General features: G+C 42.5%; 1 non-coding gene across 1 annotated transcript; it reads left to right on the top strand.

The window, feature by feature from the left end:
* Positions 1-5,902: 5,902 nt before the first annotated feature.
* Positions 5,903-5,974, top strand: Trnas-aga (transfer RNA serine (anticodon AGA)). The gene has a single exon. It is a non-coding gene; the product is annotated as a tRNA-Ser (tRNA).
* Positions 5,975-6,274: the final 300 nt, after the last annotated feature.

The following is a 6,274-nucleotide window of genomic DNA, read 5'->3' as shown; positions in this document are numbered from 1 at the left end:
TGCACCGAGGAGAGGTATCGATGTCGGTCGGTGAGGCCTGGCACGAAGTCGGCGTTCCAAAACATCCCAAAGATGTTCTATAGGATTCAGGTCAGGACTCTGTTCAGGCAAGTCCATTACAGGGATGTTATTGTCTTGTGACCACTCCGCCACCAACCGTGCATTATGAACAGGTGCTCGATCGTGTTGAAAGATGCAATCGCCATCCCCGAATTGCTCTTCAACAGTGGGAACCAAGAAGGTGCTTAAAATATCAATGTGGGCCTGTGCTGTGATAGTGCCATGCAAAACAACAAGGGGTGCAAGCCCCCTCCATGAAAAACACGACCACACCATCACATCACCGCCTCCGAATTTCACTGTTGACACTACACACAGTGGCAGATAATGTGCATCGGGCATTCGCCATCGGATTACCACATTGTGTACCATGATTCGTCACTCAGCACGTTTTTCCACTGTTCAGTCGTCCAATATTTATGCTCCTTACACTAAGCGAGGCGTCGTTTGCCATTTACCAGCCTGATGTGTGGCATATGAGCAGCCGCTCGACCATGAAATCCGTTTTCTCACCTCCCGCCTAACTGTCATAGGACCTGCAGTAGATCCTGATGCAGTTTAGAATTCTTGTGTGATGATCTGGATAGATGTCTGCCTATTACACATTACAGTCCTCTTCAACTGTCAGCGGTCTCTGTCAGTTAACAGATAAGATCTGCCTGTACCCTTTTGTGCTGTACGTGTCCCTTCACGTTTCCACTTCACCATCACATTGGAAACAGTGGACCTAGGGATGTTTTGGAGTGTGGAAATCTCGCGTACAGACGTATGACACGAGTGACACCCAATCCCCTAACCATATTCGAAGTCCGTGAGTTCCGCGGGCGCCCCATTCTGCTCTCTCACGATGTCTAATGGCTACTGAGGTTGCTGATATGGAGTACCTGGCAGTAGGAGGCAGCACAGTGCACCTAATATGAAAAAAGTATGTTTTTGATGGTGTCCGGATACTTTTAATCTCATAGTGTATATTTCAAACACTGTCTTGTATCCCATCTATTGTTTAAATAAACAATTCTCCATACATAGCCTTGTCTACCAGAAATTGTTTAAACAATATTCCATATACTACAATCGATTTCTCACCACATTCTTTAAATAAATAAATACACAAACAACGTTCCGTACACCACCTTATATTCCATAAATTGTTTAAATAAATAATACTCACAATTTTCTATATTGTTTAAACAATATTCTATACATTGCAATCGATTCCCAATGGCCAATAACTCAGTCTTTTTCCCACCAATTTCCAGGCTGGTGAAGGGAAGGGGAGGTCTGGCGGTTTCCCACAGGAGGAGGAGTTAATTAATTGAAGGAGTTAATTAATTGATTGATTTAATTAGTTACTCAATTAAATTTATATCGAAAGTGTGCTCATGTAGGTGAGGGGAGTTTCCAGAGGAGTGCTGGAGGAGGTGGGTGGGACAGGAGAAGTGGATGTTTGTTGGCTGGAAGGATTATCCCTAGGGGCTCATAATTCACTTAGCAGAACAAGTTCAGGACTTGTCAGTCAAAAGGGAACAAGAGCTTTGTACCTGAATGTATACCGGCCCCTGGCATAAGCAACCCACAATGTGCGGTGATGCTCCTGTTGGCCCACTATTGAGGCTGACCTCGAGAAAGGTCATGCGAGGCAATACTGACCATATGATTCATCTCACAAAGCAGTTTACAGGAAGGAAAACTTCCGTTTGTAGCATTTGTATATTTGAAGAAGCATCTGACACTGTTGATTGGACTACACTCTTAAAACTTTGAGGGTAGCGGGTAGCAGATAAAATACAGAGAGTGAACGTTTATTTACAGCTTGTACAGAAACTAGAATGCAGCTATTAAAGTCGAAAGATAAGAAAGTCGAAAAAGGAGTGAGACATGGCTGTAGTCTACAGCCGATGTTATTCAATCTGTTCACTGAGCAAGCAGTGAATGAAACCAAAGAAATATTTGGAGTAGCAATTAAATTCAGGGAGAAGAAATAAAAGCACTGAGACATGCCGATGTGCTTGTAATTCTGCCACAGATTACAAAATATATAGAAATGCAGATGAATGGAGTGGGTAATGTCTTGAAAAGGTATTATGTGATGAATATCAAGAGAAGTAAAGAAGGGTACTGGAATGTAGTGGATTTAAAACAGGCGATGTGGAAGAAATTGGATTAGGAAATGAAATACGAGGGTGGTTTGTAAGTCCGGCAAAAAAGCAAGAAAAAATATTTATTTTGTAAACAATGCACCTTACTTCTCAACATTGTCTCCTTTGTGGGATATACACTTGCTCCAGCGATCCTCCAGCTTTTTCATGCCGCTGGAAAAATAGGTTCTGTCAAATTCTGCAAAATACTCGTTGACTGTGACTATTACTACCTCATTTGACGAAAATTTTTTCTCGGCAAGCCAAAGTTTCAAGTTAGGGAACAGGAAGAAGTCACTTGGGGCTAAGTCTGGGAAATAGCGTGGATGAGAAACCAGTTCAAAGCCCAGAACTTTCGCCCTTCTTATCACTGATGTGTGGGATGGTGCATTATCTTGGTGAAAGCTGGTCTTTTTTAGCCAATGCAAGTTTCAAACGATTCATCAGTGAAGCATAATAGGGTACAGTTATGGTTCTGCCTTTTTCCAAATAATGTCTGAGGATCATTCGTTGGGAACCTCAAAAAAGTGGCCATCACCTTACCAGCTGAAAAAAATTATCATTACCTTCTTCGGTGCACTTTCAACAATATTTGTCCGTTCGTTTGACTGCTGTTTTGACTCTGGTGTGTAATGATGGATTTCATCAAAAGTCACAAATTGGCTCAAAAAGTTTGCAGATTCAGATTAAACATCACCAAACATCCTGTTGAAATGATGTTCCGTATGCACTTTTGGTCGACTGTGAGAAATCGCGGCATTCCCTTCAAACGAAAATGTTTGGGAACATCACGAAACCCAGTTTTCTCCATTTTCAGTAGCAGCGGACACAATGGCCAATTCAGACGGCTGTCAACAACGAACTGTACACTGTACGTTGCTGTAATTCTTTATACGATCCTTGGAATAATCGAGCTTACCAACCGCGGAGGCGCTACAGAAATGTACAATTCTTTCCTGGAAATTTACCAGACTTATAAAACAACTCTCGTACTAAAAGTAGTCGACAGGTTTGCTATCTGGGCAACAAAATAACTGGTGATGGCTGAAGTGGGGAGCATCTAAAATAAAGACAGGCAATAGCAAGAAAAGCGTGTTTCAGAAAAAGAGAAATTTATTATCAGCAAAACGTAACTTTAAATGCTATGAAGTCTTTCCTGTAGGTAACTGCGTATAGTGCTGCTTTGTTTGGAAATGAAACATGGAAAATAAATAGTTTGGAGAACAGAAGCTTTTGAAATATGATGCTACCGAAGAATTCCGAACATTAGATGGGTAAATCGAATAATCCTTGGAGGAGGTACTGAATGGAATTGGTGAAAAGGTAAATTTGTGGCACAGCTTAACTAAAAAGAAGGGGTCAGTTGATAGGAAGCATCCTGAGGCATCAGGCTGTCGTTAGTTTGGTAATGGAAAGAAGGGTGCGGGCTAAAAATTTTGGATGGATACCAAGGCTCGAATACAGTTGGCAAATTGAAAGGGATGTAGGTTGCAGTAATTACGCATGAAATGAATAGGATTGTGCTGGATAGAGTAGCCTGGAGAACTGCATAAAAGCAGCCTTTTGACTGAAGAACACAACAGGCGCCTGACAGCACATACAGCACACATCGCAGGCAACGTGCTGCACTGCTCAGTTTATCAAAATGTTCAAATGTGTATGAAATCTTATGGGACTTAACTGCCAAGGTCAGCAGTCCCTAAGCTTACACACTACTTAACCTAAATTATCCTAAGGATAAACTGTGGCGTCACCGCCAGACACCACACTTGCTAGGTGGTAGCTTTAAATCGGCCGCGGTCCATTAGTACATGTCGGACCCACGTGTCGCCACTGTCAGTGATCGCAGACCGAGCGCCACCACACGGCAGGTCTCGAGAGACGGACTAGCACTCGCCCCAGTTGTACGGACGACGTAGCTAGCGATGCACACTGACGAAGCCTCGCTCATTTGCAGAGCCGATAGTTAGAATAGCCTTCAGCTAAGTCAGTGGCTACGACCTAGCAAGGCGCCATTAGTATTACATTGCATGTATCTACAGAGTCTCACTTGTATCGTCAAGAGCGATGTACCACAAGGATGGATTAAAGTATTCCAGGAGCTACGTACTTTTCTTTATAGCATTCATTACGTATCCTGTTTCAGACCTATCTACTAGCCTGCGTGAGTTAACGCGTGCCTTTCGGCTACTTCCGAGTGGCGTGGCTGTCTTGTTACACCACAACATAAACACACACACCCATGCCCGAGGGAGGACTCGAACCTCCGCCGGGACCACCCAGTTTATCGTGCAGCACTTTGTAAGAGAAAATATTAATACTATTTAAGATAATGTAACAATGCTCATGCAGTTCAGTAAATTAGGAAACTTTTGGTTACAATACTGTTGGGCTGCCGGTGGTCGGCAGTAAAATGAATGACAGTTTGGCACTATGGGCCGATACTGCCAGTACACGTACTTTCTGAAACAGAAGAGTGTTGTTGGCCAGCAAGTGGTTTCGTTTTGAGGGAGAAAGCAGCAAATTACGTTTGTACACTTCAAGAAAAAAGAAAAAAACAACTGTCCAGGCGAGTAGGACTCGCGCAGTGAATGAATGTTCTGTATGAACTTGATTATGTATATAGACTTTTATTCATTCAAGGAGTCGAGGATATTGACGTTTTTTGCTTGCTATCGACATTGATACTGACAATATATTGGTCCCAGAGATTTCAAGACTTTCGAGAATTTTTTAATTTCCAGTTGGAAGTCGGATAACAAATGACAAAAGAAATAGTTTTTTAAAAATAAATTGACACAGTTTCAGAGACTTTATTGGTTCATGCAGATATGATTTTATGTAGATAGACTGAAGCGGCGAGTGTAAATTTGTACCGAAGCCAGGAATCATATCCGAATTTCTTGATTACCAGGGAGGTGCGTTAGCCACTAGACCACCTTGACACAGCGATGCACACAACTGCACGGATTACCCTGGTCCGCCTCCCTCCTCGATCCACTTTCTCACTGCTGCCCCAGTCTACGTTAAATTCCCCCTTACACACAAACAGAATTGCCGAGGCTCTCTATCTTCTCGAATAGTATCAAGAGCTCAGATGAATAAATGACATGGATGTTGTGGGGAAAACTGATCAAAGACTGATTTATTGGTGGAACATTTAGAAGATGTAACAGAACAGTTGGACAAGAAGAGAATAGAAGCTTTCGAAATGTGGTGCTACAGAAGAATGCTGAAGGTTAGATGGGTAGATCACATAACTAATGAGGAGGTATTGAATAGAATTGGGGAGAAGAGGAGTTTGTGGCACAACTTGACTAGAAGAAGGGATCGGTTGGTAGGACATGTTCTAAGGCATCAAGGGATCACCAATTTAGTATTGGAGGGCAGCGTGGAGGGTAAAAATCGTAGAGGGAGACCAAGAGATGAATACACTAAACAGATTCAGAAGGATGTAGGTTGCAGTAGGTACTGGGAGATGAAGAAGCTTGCACAGGATAGAGTAGCATGGAGAGCTGCATCAAACCAGTCTCAGGACTGAAGACCACAACAACAACAACAGTATCTCAGCATCGACCGTACATAGGGATACAGCCCGAAACCCAGGAGCGGGTACTTATATAAATGAAATGAGACGGCAGTGAAAATTTTGATCGAGAATGGAGGCGTACCAATCTAATCCATGCAGTTGGGTCAACTGCTGTGCCAAGGTGGCTTAATGGCTAACGCACCTGCCTAGAAAGCAGGAGACCTGGGTTTGATTCCCGGCCTTGGTACAAATTTTCGCTCGCCTCATCAGTCTTTATAAATGAAAAATTTGTTTTTCTTGTGATATTAGTTAAAATCAACAATTTCGGATTTTTTTCTTTCCTTGTACTGTGAAACCCTGCTACTTGCCGAATTTCATGATTCTCAGACAACGGGAAGTGCCCTATAGCTTTCGATGAGTGAGTTTTCGTGTACCAAAATACATGACATAAGGAACTATCTTTTCATTTCATTGACTTACATGCTTAAAATTTCTGCACCGTCAAGGGAACATAGACCTTGGTATGTGATATGAATTTGAACTTCAC

This window comes from Schistocerca nitens, chromosome 2, assembly GCF_023898315.1.
Source record: "Schistocerca nitens isolate TAMUIC-IGC-003100 chromosome 2, iqSchNite1.1, whole genome shotgun sequence".
NCBI classification, from domain to species: Eukaryota; Metazoa; Arthropoda; class Insecta; order Orthoptera; family Acrididae; genus Schistocerca; species Schistocerca nitens.
Note: the sequence above shows the minus strand (reverse complement) of the source record. Positions and strands in the feature narration are given on the sequence as shown.